The 18984-nt window shown below is 44.2% G+C and overlaps 1 long non-coding RNA gene across 4 annotated transcripts in view; it reads left to right on the top strand.

Annotated features, from left to right (window-relative positions):
* The first annotated feature begins 3483 nt into the window (after nt 1–3483).
* Nucleotides 3484–18984, top strand: part of LOC110083237 (uncharacterized) — a 145197-nt gene continuing 129696 nt past the window's right edge. For 3 of the 4 annotated variants that reach the window (XR_012088631.2, XR_012088636.2, XR_012088633.2), the window contains exon 1: nt 3484–3864. This is a non-coding gene — a long non-coding RNA (uncharacterized LOC110083237). Of the gene's footprint in view, nt 3865–4517; nt 4655–18984 lie in introns of all 4 variants that reach the window. The other variant, XR_002301259.3, reaches the window with a different exon arrangement.

The following is an 18984-nucleotide window of genomic DNA, read 5'->3' as shown; positions in this document are numbered from 1 at the left end:
AGGCTGTAGATGTGCCGACGACATATGGTAAGGCTTGATTTTCCCTTTGGGGATACAATGGGCCCCTTCAGCTCCTGCAGCTAGCCCTGTGTGTCAGCGCTTTGCCTGTCTGGGGTAACACCCTTGGGTGTTTGGTGTAATGGCCCTTATTTATCAAAGGGCTTGTTCACGCGGCTGCTATTTCCAGAATCAGTTAAGTGCCAAGGCAAAAGCTTTCTGGCAGCATTTGACAGCCCTAGTTCTGCCTTTGAAAAGGGGGGGCGGCTGCAGCTCCCACCACTAGCCCTGCTAGTTGGTGATATTCCTGCCTGGGGTAGCACCTGCTGGTGGCTGTTAATTTGGCACAAAACAGCCTTCTTTATCAATGGGCTCACTCACAAAGTAGCCTGTGGCCCTGTTTCAGCTGCCAGTGGCTGCATAGGCTCATAAGGAAAGGACTCACAAGGGTCCACCTGAGAACCCTGCTGCTGTCAGGTAGGCCTGGGTAATTTTGTCAGGTAGGTCCTATCACGCTGACAAGGCTGTGTAGGACCAGTCCCTTTTGTATGGGATAGGAGCTATGAGCTCTTGGCCACCATTGCCATCCCGCTCTACCTGGCATCGTTCTGAGCCATGGGCTATGCCTCCACATAGGCTTCACAGGTGTAGTGTTCCCTCGATCTCGGCTACGGTAGCATAATGTTCGCAGCTTTGACCGAACCTGCTGTTAACCCATTTGGCCTTCTCCGTTCTACAACTGTTGAGCCTGTGCTTGGTCAGGCTCGTTCAGTATCGGGACTCACATGAGTCATGGGGGTGGAAGAGTTTTCAACCAATCTTCCTACACCCCTCTCAGTTGTCGCAGATAGTCACACTCCTTTACTGTTAATAGATGAGGAGTTCTTTGGTCGGTGTTATTTGTTTTTGGCTGCCGTGTAGCCATGTACTCTTCTGGCATGGGGGCTTATCACCACTTATGGAGTCTGGTTCTGCCCACCCTGCACGTAGCTCCTGTGCACGCGTACAGTTCAGGCCTTCCACATCACTAGGAGGCACTGTTGCAGGTGCATCATGAGTGCACTGCTGCTCAGTACACCTTAAAACCAGCATCTAACAACTGACGGGTTAGGACCTGCCATTTATTGGTGTATGGCTTTTAGTCAGAAAACGGTTGTTATTCTTGAAAACCTGCTCAGGCTGTAGAAGGCGACACAGTTATTTATTTATTTATTTATTTATTTATTTATTCATTCATTCATTCATTCATTCATTCATTCATTCATTCCGCCTATCTGGTCGGATTAGGACCACTCTAGGCGGCCGTAACAACTGCAAGAGCCTGAAGATGATCCCATCAGCCTACGGTATTCCAGGAACGTTAAAGCCTCAACCCCAAAGTTACCAGCCGCTGGCCCTAGACATGTGAGCAGGCAGTGCCCTGACTGGCAGAATTACAGGTAGGACTGTGAAACTGAGTGGTCTTTTTACTTCTCTGTTGTTGACCAGTACTTTCTATTGTAGCTACCAGCTTTGCCACTATCTTCAATATGCCCCCTGTCACAGGCCTTGTCATGGCCACCTCCACCCCAACCCCCACCAAAAAAAACAAGAGAGAGAGAGAGAGAGAGAGAGAAGGATGGAAGCTTCTGACCCATCCTTGATTTTGGAGCCTGAATTCTTTATGACTCTATGCAGTTCCTGTTTGGCTTCCTTGGACTCTATTATCCTCTAGTTACGTCCAGGGGGTTGATTTATTGTAAGATGCTCATTTTCAAGTTGGCAACTGATTGGACCGTGACCACTTTCTCTGGTTTTCAGTTGGGGAAATCACTGTTTACCCATGGTTGGTTCACTGACTCCTGGTCACGCAGTCCAAACCACAGGCTGGTGAGCGCACATCCTGGGCACTGTCCCTATGTTGACCAACGTGAGGACTATAGGTCAACATAGTGAAGCTGACTTTGTACCTTGCACATGGTTTAAATTGTATTAATATGCCTTTGGATGCTTTCTTATAGCAGGATTTTCTCCTGACAACAAGTTTGTGGCAATGTTTGACTGTCGTGCTTCTTTTTTCTTCTTCAGGCGCGTGGTTCCTTGCCCTACAAGTCCGGCAATTCCTTGGACTGATGGCATCTTCTGTAGCTCTGGGACAGCCTGCTTGACTGAGGCTGCAGTCCCTTTAATCCTGAATTCTTTCTGTCTTTCAGGTACCATGCGACCACCGTTCCTTGTTGCTCCAGGTGACTCCGAAAGTCGCTGCTCACCTGGATTGGTGGACGCTCCCCACACACACACTACAGTTAGGGAGACCCTTTGGTCTCTTGACCCAGTTAGTTTGGTCAGTAGCTGATACCTGCTAGGCTGTGGGGGGCTTGCCTATGCCACCACGTTGCCCTTGCCTGCTGATCCATGATGATAACCAGTCTGCATATTATTGTGCTGGAGCTCCTGGCACTCACTAAGGCCTTTTGGGCCTCTGAGTCCCTGGTCTGGAGTCAGGTGGTCCAGGTCACATCAGTCGAGACCGCTGCAGTTTCTTGTATGAACACGCAGGGCGGCACTCTCTAGTTACGCCTTCTTCGGAACGGTGTTATGCTCGCCACATTTATCCAGTGGCTATACACGAGTGGGCCCTCGACTGTTCCATCTTTCTTTGCCTCTGTCATTGATGGGGTTCTCCAGACAGGGATGCTTTTGCACCTCGACCAAACTAGTAGTGTGCCATGTTCCGCTCCTGAGCTGGTGTCGGCCGCACCTCCTTAGGGGGCGCCTTCCTGACTAAGGGGCATGGGGCCTCCTACACAGATTTCAACCTTTCCCCCTTTTCAGGGCTGGTCGTTCAAGCCTGCCATGGGTGCACAAACGTCATGCTTGGTTGCGTCGCTACCTTGGTTCTCGATCCCGCTCCCGGGACCTGCAATTGTAGGTCAATGGAGACTCGACCTACAGACTTTTCGACCTGCAGCCACTGTACCAATACGGATTAATTCCATAAGTAGAGGGTCCACTGTATTATGTGCATCACACTACCACTTTTTGGGCCTCACAGTGTTTCTCTGTCACTTTTGCTGGCTTTCCTTTAGAGCACTGGTTCTTAACCTTGGGTTACTCAGGAGTTTTGGACTGCAACTCCCAGAAGCCTTCACTGGGGTTTCTGGGAGTTGCAGTTCAAAAACATCCGAGTAACAAAGGTTAAGAGCTACTGCTTTAGAGCACTGACATTCTCTTAGACCATGTCTAGCTGGATAGTCCAGACCATCCGCCTTCCCTATGGTTTGGCACAGACTCTTCTTCCAAGATCAGTGAGAGCTCACTCTACTAGAGTAGTAGCATCCTCAATGGCCTTTCTCTGTCAAGTGGACGCCGCGGATGTCTGCTGCACTGCCGTCTCCCTTCATCTTGCCCTACCACTAGGTTGCCCAGCTTAATGGTGAGCTGTCCTGGCTTCTGCAGTTTCGTGACATCCCTCCTCCTGGTTTGTCAGCTTGCCAGTCACCCTTTATTTATTTATTTATTTATTTATTTGATTTTTACCCCGCCCCTCTAGACCATGTCTACTCTACACATTAGTGTGTATTCACAGAGGACACAAAGGAGAAAAGAGGTTACCTACCTGTAACTCTGGTTCTTCAAGTAGTCGTCTGTGAATTCACACGTCCCGCCCTCCTCCCCACTGTCCGTCATGTGTGCTATGGCATATTGGGCAGCAGCGGTCGGTTCTTTAAGAACTGAAGCACTGGGCCGGAGGCGGAGTTATATAGCCAGGTGTAGGGGAGGTCCCGGCACTAAGTGCTTAAAGCTGTGGAAGTTACCGAAGACTGCTCTGCTCAGCCGCAGATTAGTGTGAATTCACAGAGGACTACTCAAAGAACCAGATTACAGGTAGGTAACCTCTTTTTCCAGCCTTAGTGTGTAGTCGTGTGGTGTGAGTAATTTTAGAATGCTAGACTTGGACCTGGGAGATCCAAGTTTCACTTCCCATTGATTCCAGCAACCCTGTGGGCAATTTTCTCTCTTTGTCATCTAAGTCTACTTTAAAAGTAATGAGATAGGCAGGAGGAGAGTCATAAGAGCTCATTCTGTAATGTTGAGAAGATAATTTTTAGACATAGTTCTCTGAAAAACAAATTCTCCTATAAAACAGGATCATGGATTCTAGTTCATTAACACAGAGTCCAAAAAATCAGCCCTGGCTTTTCAAAAACCAAGACCCCATTCGGATTACCTTTCATGGCACTGCAGGTGGGATTTTAAATCATGATCTAATTTTGAGGGGATCCAACAATAAACACTGAGTTCATGTTTGAGGCTGGTTGAAAAGTATTATACTTGCTGCCATATGATAGTTTCCCCTCCACCGCCCCCAAAGGCTCAAGACTAGTCTGGAATTAAACAGAGTTTTTTAAAAGGTGCACTTTAAAGGGCAATTCAATGCAAATGTTTGAAAAGATACAAAACAAAACAACTTGAAATAATTTTCTGATTTGTATAGTGAGAACAACAGTATTTTTTTACGACACTCATGTCTTTTGCAGGGGTGGTATTGGTTGTTAGAGTTGAATGCTGAAAAAATACCTCACTGCTTGCTGAAATTATAGCTGGAATTTACTTGAATTTTATTATACACGGATTGTGCACTTGGCTGCCATTTGCTTCCTTCAGACTCCCAAAGGTAAATCCTTTGTGCTCTCGGGGGGCTCTGTGCTGCTTCAGCTCAAAACTTGATTTCATTTTTAAACTTTTTTTTTTGCTTATCATAAAACATCATTGAGTTTTCTTCTACCTTGTGCTTGATGAACGAAGAAATTTATAGCCTTCTTTACATCAGGAAGTCAAGCTTTTCCTGACATTTTATTACCTTGAATATTTGAAACATTTCAATCCCAGACAATAAATATTACATGATTATTGTTTTCATATGCATAGACTACTCCTGGCCTCTACTCCACCCCTTCTGGTTTTACTATGCAACATTATATTACCAAGTAAACACCCCTAAATTTAGGGACACTTGGAGATTTTGTTCTTAAATTGTTCTCAAAGGGCCAAAAATAATGCCCAGAATTTACTTAAACTTTGTAGTCTAAAGCAGGACACAATCCAATATAATTGCATGAAGTTTTAAGATGTATGGAATTCAAGTTTATTACTGATTTCAGACTTCTGATCTGATATTTCCAGGCATGGGGCTCCAGCTGATAACTATCCAGTCCATCTGTGGAGTGGACAGATGACTTTCTGAGCTCAGTGGCAGAGGTGCTCAGAAGCAATTGTGTCAGCTCAACTATTATATCGTACTTCTCTGAATTCTTTGCATCTTCCAGCCAGTCAGTGGAGTTTTTGGGGGGTTATTTGTTAAAAACCCACTCACTGTGTCCTCTGTGACCAGTCCACAGGCATCCACACCACTATCTTGCCCCATTTTCTTGGATGAATTTAAGCTGGTGGGTAAGACCAAATGTGGTGCTTGTTCAGGTTCAACTGCCTGTATATGGTACCGCTGTCCTCCTTGCCTTTATTGAATCTGTAAGGCAAAAACAGCTGGTTAGAAAATTTACTATTGCCTCCTTGTGAGAGGGCTGATTTAAAGAGACCATGGTCAGACCACTCCTAAAGACAAACTCCCAAGACCCAAGATATCTTAAGAACGGGTGCCCACTTATCACTGAGCACGTAGTTTTCAATTAGCTCCAAATCCTGTCAGAAGAAACCAATTTTCAGGATCCATTCTTGCCATGTTTGAGTTCGGGCACAGAGACATTTTAATTGCTGTTTCTTGGAGACCTGTGATGAAAAAGAGATGAGCCATATGTTCTTTCAGTTGCCCTTTATAAAATCCATCTTTTGGACTTTTTTGAAGGCAGAATAAAAAATTCCCCTCTTTCCCCTAATTTGGGGAAGGTGGTTTGAGGGGGCAACAAGTTACATGGGGTGTTTAGTCCTCCATGGAGAGGTAAGTGTCACCACAGACTCTTGGAGATTGCCCACTTGTGGTCTGTGTTGATTTAGTGATTTATTTACCAGGGGCGGAAGAAGTGGGTGGCTTCTTCTCTGAGTGCTGATGACTCTCTCCTTCAAAATACAGGACAAAGGAAAAAGACTACCATTTGATAACTAGCTCATGAATTTAAGCCAGTCTGAGGCTGTGGTCACAAGATAAATGTCTCCCTTCTTTCTCGCATCTCCTGCTTCCTGTATAGTCATGCATTGTGGTCACATGGCATATATCCTGTGATCATTTGTAGGCATTCTTCAGTCTCGAGAGACTATGGTAACGTGCTCTGAATAAAGGACTTAGAACAGCGTCCAGTGTGGCTGAGAAGGCCAATTTGAGAGTGACAATCCCTTCCACACTGAAGACAAATACAATCTGTCCCCTGTTCAGCTCCCTGATTTTGCTGGTTTCGGGACTGCCTCTTTGCCTCGGCCTGCTGAACAAGCATCTCTTCAAATTGGGAGATGCCATGCTATAACGCCTGCCTCCAGGCTGAGCACTCAGATGTCAACATCTGATAGAATCTAATGATAGAATCATCATAATCTTAGAAGGGCTGTTGGAGGTCTTCAAGTCCAACCCCCTGCAGCTGGCTGACTAACCGCACTCATACCATCTCGGACCTCATAACATTCCAGACAGATGGCTATGCAATATTTTCTTGACAACCTCCAGCAATGGGGCACCCACAAAATCAGGAGGCAAGCTGTTCCACTGCTTAATGGTTCTCATCGTCAGGAAATTTCTCCTTTTTCCAGGTTGAATCTCCCTCTGATGTGTTTCCACCCATTGGTTCTTGTCCTACCCTCAGGCACAATGGAGAACAAATCAATGTTCTCATCCCTGTGTCAACCCTTCAGATATTGGAAGACTGTTATTATGTCTCCCCTCAATCTCCTCTTCGTTAAGCTAAACATACCTAGTTCTTTTAGCCATTCTTCATAGAATTTAGTCTCCAGTCCCCTTGTCATCTTTGTTGCTCTTCTCTGCACGCCTTTCACGGCCTCAGTGCCTTTTTTTATATTGTAGTGACCAGAACTGGACACAGCCCTCCAAGCGTTTCCTCAACAGTTTGGTTTAGAGTGGTACTATCACTTCCCGTGATCTTGAGGCTATCCCCCTATTGATGCAGCTTAGAATTGTGTTGGCTTTTTTGGCAGCTGCAGCACACTGCTGACTCATCCTTAGGCAGTGGTCCATCAGGATATCTAAATTCCTCTCGCAGGTACTACTGTCTAGCCAGCTACCACCTATTCTCTACCTGTGCATCTGGTTTCTCCTGTGTAAGTGCAGGATCTTACCTTTCCCACCACTGAACTGCATCTTATTGGATAGGGCCCAATGTTCAAGTCTGTCTAGATCCTTCTGAATGTTGAGTCCATCTTCCAAAGTAATAGCAATTCCCTCCAGCTTTGTGTCATCAGGAAATTTGATGAGCTCCTTCAGTTCCCTCATCAAGGTCATTTATGAAGATATTGAAGAGAACTGGGCCTACCATGAGGGACCCCACAGCACACTTCCCTCCACGTAGGTGTGGTTCCATTGAGGACAACACATTGAGTGTGGTTAGTCAGCCAGCTGCAAATCCATCTGGTAGTTGTGCTGTCTATCCCACTTTGTTCTACCTTATGCAGAAGTAGGTTGTCAAATGCCTTACTGAAGTCTAAGTATACTATATCCACTGTGTTTCCTTGGTCCACTAGTTTAGTCACTTTATCAGAGAAGACAGTAGGATTTGTTTGGCATGACCTGTTCTTAACAAACCCATGCTGGCTTCTAGTAATCACCTTGTTATTTTCTTTGTTGTTGTTTAGTCGTTTAATCATGACCCCATTGATCAGAGCACGCCAGGCCCTCCTGTCTTCCACTTCCTCCCGGAGTTGCGTCAAATTCATGTTGGTGGCTTCGATAACACTGTCCAACCATCTCGTCCTCGGTCGTCCCCTTCTCCTCTTGCCTTCACATTTTCCCAACATCAGGTTCTTTTCCAGGGAGTCTTCTCTTCTCATGGTGGCCAAAGTATTGGAGCCTCAGCTTCAGGATCTGTCCTTCCAGTGAACAATCAGGGTTGATTTCCTTCAGAACGGATAGGTTTGATCTCCTTGCAGTCCAGGGGACTCTCAAGAGCCTCCTCCAGCACCACAATTCAAAAGCATCAATTCTTCTTTAAGGTCCAGCTCTCACTTCCATACATCACTATAGGGAAAACCATAGCTTTGATTATGCGGACTTTTATCTGCTGCTTGATTATTTTTTCCAGGATTTTCCCAGGTATTGCTGTCAAGCTGATAGGTCTGTAGTTTCCTGGATCCACTTTTTGAAGATTGGAATCACATCAGCTCTTCTCCAGTCCTCTGGCAGCTTGACAGTGCTCCAGGACCTCTCAAAGATTTCATTGAGTGGCTCCGAGACCACATCTGCCAATTCTTTTAGTACCCTGGGATGTGAACCATCCAGTCGAGGAGACTTGAACTCATTCAAAGCAGCTAGGTGTTCTTTTACCACTTCCTTATCTATTTTGACCTGCTTCCCTCTCCTGTCTCCCACAGTGCTCCTTTTGACAGAGTGGATCAATGTTCCCTTTTGCATAAATGCAGATAAAGAAAGAAAGAAAGTTAAGCAGCTCTGCTTTCTCCCTGTTGCTTGTCACCTTCTTGTCATCTTTTCCCAGTAGTGGACCAACCATTTCCTTCACTTTCCTCTTCTTACGTGTTGAAATAAACTTTTTTTTTGTTATCTTTGGCTTTTGTTGTAAGTCTTAGCTCATTCTGATCCTTAGCCCTCCTGAATCGATCCTTGCAGATTCAAGCTATTTGCTGGTATTCTGTTCTAGTTAGAGTACATCACAGAAGTGAGTACACCCCCTCATATTTCATAAGTATTTTAGTATATCTCTTCATGTGACAATGCTGAGGAAATGACACTTGGCTACAATGTCAAGCAAGGAGTATACAACTTGTATAACAGGGTAAATGTGCTGTCCCCTCAAAATGCAACACAGCCATTAATGTCTAAACCGCTGGCAACAAAAGTGAGTACACCCCTAAGTGACAAACACATTTGTGATGAGAGCCAAATGTGTGTTGCATTGCTGGAGCTGTGACAAAATGGCTGCTTGATCACCTTTCCAAAGTACTGCTGCTGAAAAGTATGGCAAGCTGACAGAGTGACACGTTCACTGGCATTGCTGCTAAATCTGTGTGTGAGAGAGTGTGTTGTGGGGCTCTGATGCATGTTGCGGACACTGCGGTAGCGATCCACTCAGGTGTGGTGTCAGTGCTTCTCCCTAACAATGCGATCTTCTGCCACCACTGTATTCAGTGAAATTTGCTTCTTGATAAAGATACACCCACTCAGACTGACACTATTATGTTTGCTCAGAATTGAGTCCTATTGAGTTCAATAAGGTTTACTTGAAGGTCTGACACAATCCTTAATTTTAGAAATGAAGTTTCAAGTTTGTTCAATTAAAAGGGATGAGGTGCAGAGCAGCCAACTATCCATTGGTCAACTACTTTGCAGTTCCATCTCTCTTCCAAAATACTTTTTATTTCATGGTTGCACAACATGTTCCTTTAAAAAGTTGTCCCACTTCTTTATATTAATGACTAAGTGGCTATTGCATTCTGCAACAGCTGCATTTTCTGACCATCTTCAAAGGCAGTTCCATGTATAACACATTGCAGTAATTTAACATGGAAGATATAAGAACATAAACCTGCTTTAGTCACATTTGGAGATAATCTACACCAGAGCCTCCTAGTTCTCTTGGCAGATGTCAGTATGAATCAGCCATGGTATCCTTCTGGACCACATGACAAGATTATGTTTTAGGGACACTGTGTTGCACTGATTCAATGCTATCCTGTCAGGTAGTACTCTGAAAGTGGTGTTGGGAAATTACTGTGTGGTACATGGTATCCCCCCTATTGTTCAACTTTTATCTGAAGCCACTGGGAGAACTTTGGAGAATGTTGTGGGTTTTTCAGGCTCTTTGCTCATGTTCTGAAGGTTGTTCTTCCTAACCTTTCACCAGTCTCTGTGGCCGGCATCTTCAGAGGACAGTGCTGTCCTCTGAAGATGCTGGCCACAGAGACTGGCCCACAACAACCATTAGATCCCAGCCGTGAAAGCCTTCGCGAAAACTTTGGCGAACTTTGGTGTCTCCTGTATGCTGATGACACCCAGCTGTATGTAACAGCTTTTCATGTAACATGAAGGGATCTGTTACTACCTTTCAACACTGCCTGGGTTCAGTAATGGTCTTGATGGAAAATTAATTCTGATAAAATGAGCATGCTACTGATGGTCAGTCTGGCTTGGGGAGTAGGAGCCTAGATGGTAAGATAATTAGAATAGCCCCTCCTGAAGGTAGTTTTGTGGAAGTGTGCTTGAAAGGCATACAGTGGGGTCTCTATTTAAGAACTTAATCCGTATTGGAAGGTGGTTCTCAAGTTGAAAAGGTCTTATGTTGAATCTGCATTTCCCATAGGAATGCATTGAAAACCATTTAATCCGTATCTGCTCTTTTCCGTCCATAGAAACTACAGTGGAACCTCTACTTAAGAACTTAATCTGTTTTGGAATGGTGTTCTTACGTTGAAACGTTCTTAAGTTGAAGCAAAATTTCCCATAGGAATGGACTGAAAACCAATTAATCCGTTCTGGCTGTTTTTTTGTTATGTAGAGGTGCGTTCGTACATTGAAGCATTAGTTCCCATAGGAACTAATGCAAAGCTGGTTAATACGTACTCTACCACTAGGGGGAGAATTTTTTTTAACCTAAGATGATCTAAGGTTAAAAAAAGAGCAGGAAAGGTTTTTTTTTTCCTGTTCTTATCTTGGATTTCTGTTCTCAAGTAGAAGCAAAATTTAGCAAATGGAGCTGTTCTTAAGTTGGATTGTTCTTAAGTAGGGACGTTCTTAAGTAGAGACCCCACTGTATGGGAAAGAGCTTTCTCCTGTGTGGGTCCCAGACTACAGAGAAAGTGGGGAGACTTCCCTTTCCAGAGTCAGCCTCTGTCTCAGGTGATGGCTTGTCAGTTGGGTGGAGGGTGTGTGGGTGGAGGGAGCAGCTGGGTCCTGGAAGGGAGGCTGGGCCTGCTGCCTCTGAAGATGGTGGCGGTAGCAGGAGCAGGTAGAGAGGCCCACCCCTCACGGGCTCAAAAATGCATCTTGGAAAAATGGATCCAAGTTGTGAGTCAAGTCCAAACTTCCCCCCAAAATACCCAAGTTGAATCTGAGTCAAATTGCTGATGTGACTTAAGTAAGATTTGACAGCAAGTCATGACTCACGAGTCCCCATTGCTGCATATTACTCATGTTCTGCTATCTCTACCGACCTTGACCCTGGTTCATTTGTGGATTCAGAAATCTAATGCAAAAATTGTCTTCTAAAAGGCTGCATTTTGGGAATGACTAAAGGTCTGATGACAACTAATCTAGTTTTTGTATTCCTTTTGTATACTCTCATCATGGAACATTGATCACTTTTCTCCAGTCATCATTGTTGCAACATTCAACTTCACTTATTAACTTCTATATTTTTTTCCAAGCTGGAACAAGACATGGCATCAGATTTTATTTAATTGTAGGGAGCACAAAACACTCGTGAAATTAATTTTTGTATATGCCTTGTGGGAAGGGGATTCCCTCTATACACAACTCTAGCTTCTTTGCTGGCTTCTTTGTCTGCTGCAAAAAACAAAACAAAACCCTCCTGAGTTAGTATTAATATTAAAAGTGTTGACATTTAAACAGTATTAGAATCCATTAGGAAAAAGGAACCTCACCCCTAGAATCTCAGTCACAGCATCACTTTATAAATCTGGAATACAACCACGCCTTCAAATACCGTGTGTGCTTCTGGTTAACACTCAAGTATGATTATGTGTAGATGCAAACATTTTATTAATAATCTCAGCATCTCTCATATCTGTGCTTTTGCATTGTCAAAATAAAAACCTTGATACCTTCAATTAAATAAATGTCTTAATATTTAAGGTTCTATAGGATTCGTTGGTGCTTTTTGATCACTTCAGTGATTTTAGACTTGGATTTAGTTTTGATTATTTAGTTGTAGTTAAGGTGTTTCTCTTCTCTCACAATGTATGTTTCAAAACAGGATTGTACATTAAAACCCATCTCTTAAAATATGCACTCTGGGATTTATAATAGTTTTAACAGGTTGTAGTGACTGATGATGGCGGTTGTTACTATTACTGTATTTCTTATTTTTGAGCATCACTGGTGCATGGGGTCGGACCAAGGTGTTAGCCTAAGAGTTTGTCGAAGGGGTGACATGGTTATGTCTGCACATATAACCCTTGGTACATCCAGCTATGATATGATTACTTGTTTCTTTGGATATCTAATAGGTCATACATAAATTACATAAACCTAGTGCAAATAACCTGGCCCTGGATTCTATATATGAATCCCTCAGTTGCAGCCTGAGGACAGCCCAATTTAACCCACAGGTTCAGTTGTTGCCAATGTTCCCTCTACGTTTCTGTCCTGCTGCACAGGAGCCTCACTCTGTGTGCATGGAGGTGGGCGGGGCTTCATTCAAAATGGGAAGTAAACAAGCTGTCTGCCGGTTGCCTGCACCCAACATAGACGGAGCTCTGGTCAAGCTCGCTTATGCGTAGCTTAGAGCAGTGGTCCCCAACCTTGGGCCTCCAGATGTTCTTGGACTTCAACTCCCAGAAATCCTGGCCAGCAGAGGTGGTGGTGAAGGCTTCTGGGAGTTGTAATCCAAGAACATCTGGAGGCCCAAGATTGGGGACCACTGGCTTAGAGGGAACATTGTTTGTTGTTGACATTATAACAGTTTCTATTATTGTGGTTGAAATCCAGTAGTTAAGTCACAACTGGGCCTATTGAATCAATGGAATTTACAGAAGAGTTAACTTACTAAATTTCAAGTGATTCAGCGGTCCTGCTCTAGTTGTGATTTTTTTACTAGACTTCACACATTGTTTATTAGCATTAGTATTAGTATTGCACTAAGGCAGTGCTTCCAAACCTTGGGTTCCCAGATGGTCTTGGATTAAAACTTCCAGAAATCCTGGCCAGCACAGCTAGTGATGAAGGCTTCTGGGAGTTTTAGTCCAAGAACATCTGGGGACCGAGATTTGGGAACCCTAGCTCTAAGGAGATGCACATTGGTAGTTTAAAAACTAAAGCTAGCATCCTATCCAAATTACCATGAGCACAACTGCAACAGCTGCCTTCGGATCTTTTAAGGGGAAAGGTGGGATAAAAATATTTTAAATAAATAAATAAACATAGAACTGGATTTCACCCATCTGGGCAACAACCACGAGCAAATAACCAAATCTGCTTCCATTAACACATTAATGGAAATTAGTTTGTGATCCGACACTGGCCCAAGGTTTCCTAATGCAGTTGTCAAAAGTAAGAACAAATTACTTCAGGGCGCCTTTATGACCAACAAAGTGTATCTGATGGAATTTGATCACAAATTACTAATTGCTCCATCCAGCAATATCTCCCCTAATAATTAGTCATCTTATGGAAAGACTGAGTAAGAATACCTGGACAAGCCGTCACTTTTTCCTCAGCCTCCACCGAGTGAGACTGCCCTTACCTTTTTTCCCTCCCTTTCTGGTCACATCCTAGAGTGTGAATTTACCAATTTAAAAACAACAACAGATTTCCCTATTAAGAAGAATATAATAATAATCATGTGCTGTCAGGTCAGTTCCGACTTATGCCCACCCTTTTCAGGGTTTTCCAGATAGAAAATACTCAGGAATGGTTTTGCTTCCCTTCTGGGGGACTGTGCCGCTTGCTGAAGGCCACCCCGGCTGGCTCTTCTGGGATGGGATGCGTGGTGGGAAACTGAACTCCTAACCTCTGGGTCCACAGCCAAATTTCTAAATCACTAAGCTACCCAGCCAGCTTTTCCCATTAAGAGCCCTAATTAATTAGATTAATTTAGAGGATAATTGATACATGTTTCAGTCTGACAGCATAAAAAGAAAGCAAAAAAAAGAGAGAGATATACTCTAGTTTGCCTGTGAACTATGACCTTTAACTAACAGGTAAATTGATTAGGACTAGTGTTTTGTTTGTTTTTATTATGAAGTAGGCATGTATGGCCCTGACCCAGATTGGGACTGTCGTGTATAGTTGACAGATTAGCCAAATATTGTTTCATATACATGGCCATGCACCTCCTCCCCCCCCCCCCCGGACTAAAGAAGCAAGGGGAACCTCTGTCGGTGACACTGTTTAATTGTCCCATGGTGCCTAGGAGGGTGTTGAAATAAAATATTGTGCGGAATAAGAGATTCCCAACCACAAGGTTCAAATATGAAGTTCATGCTATGCACAATGTATCCCTCCATCTCTTTTCCCCACCCTCTCTTGTGGACATGTGGGTGTGTGCATGCACATGTGCACATACACACGTCTGTGGAGGCAGGGAGAGATGAACAGTTCCAGGAAAACTGCTGACCATCCCTACAAATGTAAAAGGGGAAAATGTTATTTCCACTGTTTAAAAGCAGATTAAATGAGCTCTGTGTGTGTGTGTGTGTGTGTGTGTGTGTGTGTGTGTGTGTGTGTGTGTGTGTGTGTGTGTGTGTGTGTGTGTGTGTGTGTGTGTGTGGAGGAGAACAACAACATTAACAACAATGTGCCATAAATCTTTTCTGACTTATAACAACATTCACAGGGTTTTCTACATAGAAAGTAATCAGAAGTAGTCCATCATTCAGTCCTCTCTTCTAGTGGAGCTCTGGGACTATGCAGGTTGCCCAGGCCTGTGGTTAGAGCATGGAACCCGCCCTCCAGCCATACCCATTGTGGGTGGTCTTGGCTGGCCTCTGTCCTGGGAACCACAGTGAGGATTCAAACACCAAGTGCATGCACCCTAGCACACTGAGCTATGCAAGTAAAAGGGTAGACAGTCCAGTGCATTGCTAAGAAATGGGGACTGGATGCTTGCCTCCATCCCAATGGCAGTAGATGTGCATTGTCCCAGATTGCTTTCTGCTTCTTTGAAAACCGGGAAGCCATATCCTGCTTAGGCACTTTTGATAAGCCTCAAGGATCAATAGAGAAGGGGGGGGAAGGAAACTAGACTATTGTATCATCATCATTTAGTCGTTTAGTCGTGTCCGACTTTTCGTGACCCCATGGACCAGAGCACGCCAGGCCCTCCTGTCTTTCACAGCCTCCCGGAGTTGGATCAAATTCATGTTGGTTGCTTCGCAGACACTGTCCAGCCATCTCATCCTCGGTCGTCCCCTTCTCCTCTTGCCATCACACTTTCCCAACATCAGGGTCTTTTCCAGGGAGTCTTTTCTTCTCATTAGATGGCCAAAGTACTGGAGCCTCAGCTTCAGGATCTGTCCTTCCAGTGAGCATTCAGGGCTGATTTCCTTTAGAACTGATAGGTTTGTTTTCCTTGCAGTCCAGGGGATTCTCAAGATTCTCCTCCAGCACCACAATTCAAAGGCATCAATTCTTCGGTGGTCTGCTTTCTTTATGGTCCAGCTCTCACTTCCATACATCACGACAGGAAAAACCATAGCTTTGACTATTCGGACTTTTGTTGGCAAGGTGATGTCTCTGCTTTTTAAGATGCTGTCAAGATTTGTCATCGCTTTCCTCCCGAGAAGCAGACGTCTTTTAATTTCGTGGCTGCTGTCTCCATCTGCAGTGATCATGGAGCCCAGGAAAATAAAATCTGTCACTGCCTCCATATCTTCCCCTTCTATTTCCCAGGAGGTGATGGGACCAGTGGCCATGATCTTAGTTTTTTTGATGTTGAGTTTCAGACCGTTTTTTGCACTCTCCTCTTTCACCCTCAATACAAGGTTCTTTAATTCCTCCTCACTTTCTGCCATCAGAGTGGTGTCATCTGCATATCGGAGGTTGTTGATATTTCTTCCGGCAATCTTAATTCTGGCTTGGGATTCCTCCAGTCCAGCCTTCCGCATGATGTATTCTGCATATAAGTTGAATAAGCTGGGGGACAATATACAGCCTTGTCGTACTCCTTTCCCAATTTTGAACCAATCAGTTGTTCCATATCCAGTTCTAACTGTTGCTTCCTGTCCCACGTATAGGTTTCTCAGTAGATAGATAAGGTGGTCAGGCACTCCCATTTATTTAAGAACTTGCCATAGTTTGTTGTGGTCCACACAGTCAAAGGCTTTTGCATAGTCAATGAAGCAGTAGTAGATATTTTTCTGGAACTCTCTGGCTTTCTCCATAATCCAGCGCAAGTTAGCAATTTGGTCTCGAGTGCCTCTGCCTCTTCGGAATCCCGCTTGTACTTCTGGGAGTTCTCGGTCCACATACTGCTGAAGCCTACCTTGGAGGATTTTGAGCATAACCTTGCTAGCATGTGAAATGAGTGCAATTGTGCAGTAGTTGGAGCATTCTTTGGCACTGCCTTTCTTTGGGATTGGGATGTAGACTGATCTTTTCCAATCCTCTGGCCACTGTTGGGTTTTCCAAACTTGCTGGCATATTGAATGTAGCACCTTAACAGCATCATCTTTCAAGATTTTAAATAGTTCAACTGGAATGTCATCACCTCCACTGGCCTTGTTGTTAGCCATGCTTTCTAAGGTCCACTTGACTTCACTCTCCAGGATGTCTGGCTCAAGGTCAGCAACTACATTGTCTGGGTTGTCCGGGATATCCAAATCTTTCTGATATAATTCCTCTGTGTATTCTTGCCACCTCTTCTTGATGTCTTCTGCTTCTGTTAGGTCCCTCCCATTTTTGTCCTTTATCATGTCCATCTTTGCGTGAAATGTTCCTCTAATATCTCCAATTTTCCTGAACAGATCTCTGGTTTTTCCTTTTCTGTTATTTTCCTCTATTTCTTTGCATTGTTCATTTAAGAAGGCCCTCTTGTCTCTCCTTGCTATTCTTTGGAAGTCTGCATTCAATTTTCTGTAACTTTCCCTGTCTCCCTTGCATTTTGCTTCCCTTCTCCTCTCTGCTATTTCTAAGGCCTCGTTGGACAGCCATTTTGCTTTCTTGCATTTCCTTTTCTTTGGGATGGTTTTTGTTGCTGCCTCCTGGACAATGTTACGAGTCTCTATCCAAAGTTCTTCAGGCACTCTGTCCACCAAATCGAGTTCCTTAAATCTGTTCTTTACTTCCACTGTGTACTCATAGGGGATTTGGTTTAGATTATACCTGAGTGGCCCAGTGGTTTTTCCTACTCTCTTCAGTCTCAGCTTGAATTTTGCTATGAGAAGCTGATGATCAGAGCCGCAGTCAGCTCCAGGTCTTGTTTTTGCTGACTGTATAGAGCTTCTCCATGTTTGGCTGCAGAGAATATAATCAATCTGATTTCGATATTGCCCATCTGGTGATTTCCATGTATAGAGTCGCCTCTTGTGTTGTTGGAAAAGAGTGTTTGTGATGACCAGCTTCTTCTCTTGACAAAACTCCATTAGCCTTTGTCCTGCTTCGTTCTGAACTCCAAGGCCAAACTTCCCTGTTGTTCCTTTTATCTCTTGGCTCCCTACTTTAGCATTCCAGTCCCCTAGAATGAGAAGAACATCTTTCTTTGGTGTCAGTTCTAGAAGGTGTTGTAAATCTTCATAAAACTGTTCAATTTCAGTCTCCTCAGCAGTGGTGGTTGGTGCATAAACTTGGATTATTGTGATGTTGAAAGGTCTGCCTCGGATTCGTATTGACATCATTCTATCATTTTTGAGATTGTATCCCATTACAGCTTTTCCCACTCTTTTGTTGACTATGAGGGCCACTCCATTCCTTCTACGGGATTCTTGCCCACAATAGTAGATATGATAATCATCTGATCTGAATTCGCCCATTCCTGTCCATTTTAGTTCACTGATGCCCAGGATGTCGATGTTTATTCTTGCCATCTCCTGTTTGACCACCTCCAGCTTCCCAAGGTTCATAGATCTTACATTCCAGGTTCCTATGCAGTATTTTTCTTTGCAGCATTGGACTTTCCTTTCCCTTCCAGGCGCGTCCACAGCTGAGCGTCCTTTCGGCTTTGGCCCAATCACTTCATTAGCTCTGGAGCTACTTGTACTTGTCCTCCGCTCTTCCTCAGTAGCATGTTGGACGCCTTCCGACCTGAGGGTCCCATCTTCCAGCGTCATATCTTTTAGCCTTTTGTTTCTGATCATGGGGCGTTCTTGGCAAAGATACTGGAGTGGCATTGCCAGTTCCTACTCCAGGTGGATTGCGTTTAGTCGGAACTCTCCACTATGTCCTGTCCGTCTTGGGTGTCCCTGCACGGCATAGCCCATAGCTTTTCTGAGTTACTCAAGCCCCTTCGCCACGACAAGGCAGCAATCCATGAAGCGGAGACTATTGTATAGGCTGGGGCAATTCCCCTTGGGCTCTGCATGTCTCACATCTTCAGTTTTACACAACAGCAGACCAATTTCTGATGAAGACAGGAGGGCAACTTAACATTAATCAGGAGAGGCCTTTGTCTCAGCCCCACAACCTTCACACGTGTGCTTGGCGGGGACAAGGAAGAGGGCCTTCTCTGTTGCTGCTCCCAGACTCTGGAACTCCCTCCCACAGGAGGCCAGGCTGGCCCCATCTTTGCTGCCCTTCCACAAACAGGCAAAGGCCTTTCTCTTGGGGCAAGCTTTCCCCCAGTTGACTGGCTGCCTGAGTGGGATTTTTAAGAAGATTGTACCTTATTGCTTTGTTACCTTGAATATTGTCTTTTAATTATGTAAGCTGCCTTGGATTCTTTTAAGGAGAAAGGCGGGGAAAATATTTCTAACAACAACAATTAGGTTATGAAAAAAAAAAGTTTATATTTTAAAGTGGGTTTTTTTTGTCTACAAGCAGTAATACTGATATAGGAAAGGTAAGTTAAAATAATAGTTTGTTTTTAGGAAGAAAGTGCTTATGTAAGAAGTTATACAATGGCTTGTGGGCAATGGGCCAATCAAAATTAAACATAGAGAAATAAATATTGTCATTATATATCGGCAATGAAGAGACATATCACA

Source organism: Pogona vitticeps, chromosome 1 (assembly GCF_051106095.1).
Source record: "Pogona vitticeps strain Pit_001003342236 chromosome 1, PviZW2.1, whole genome shotgun sequence".
NCBI classification, from domain to species: domain Eukaryota; kingdom Metazoa; phylum Chordata; class Lepidosauria; order Squamata; family Agamidae; genus Pogona; species Pogona vitticeps.
Note: the sequence above shows the minus strand (reverse complement) of the source record. Positions and strands in the feature narration are given on the sequence as shown.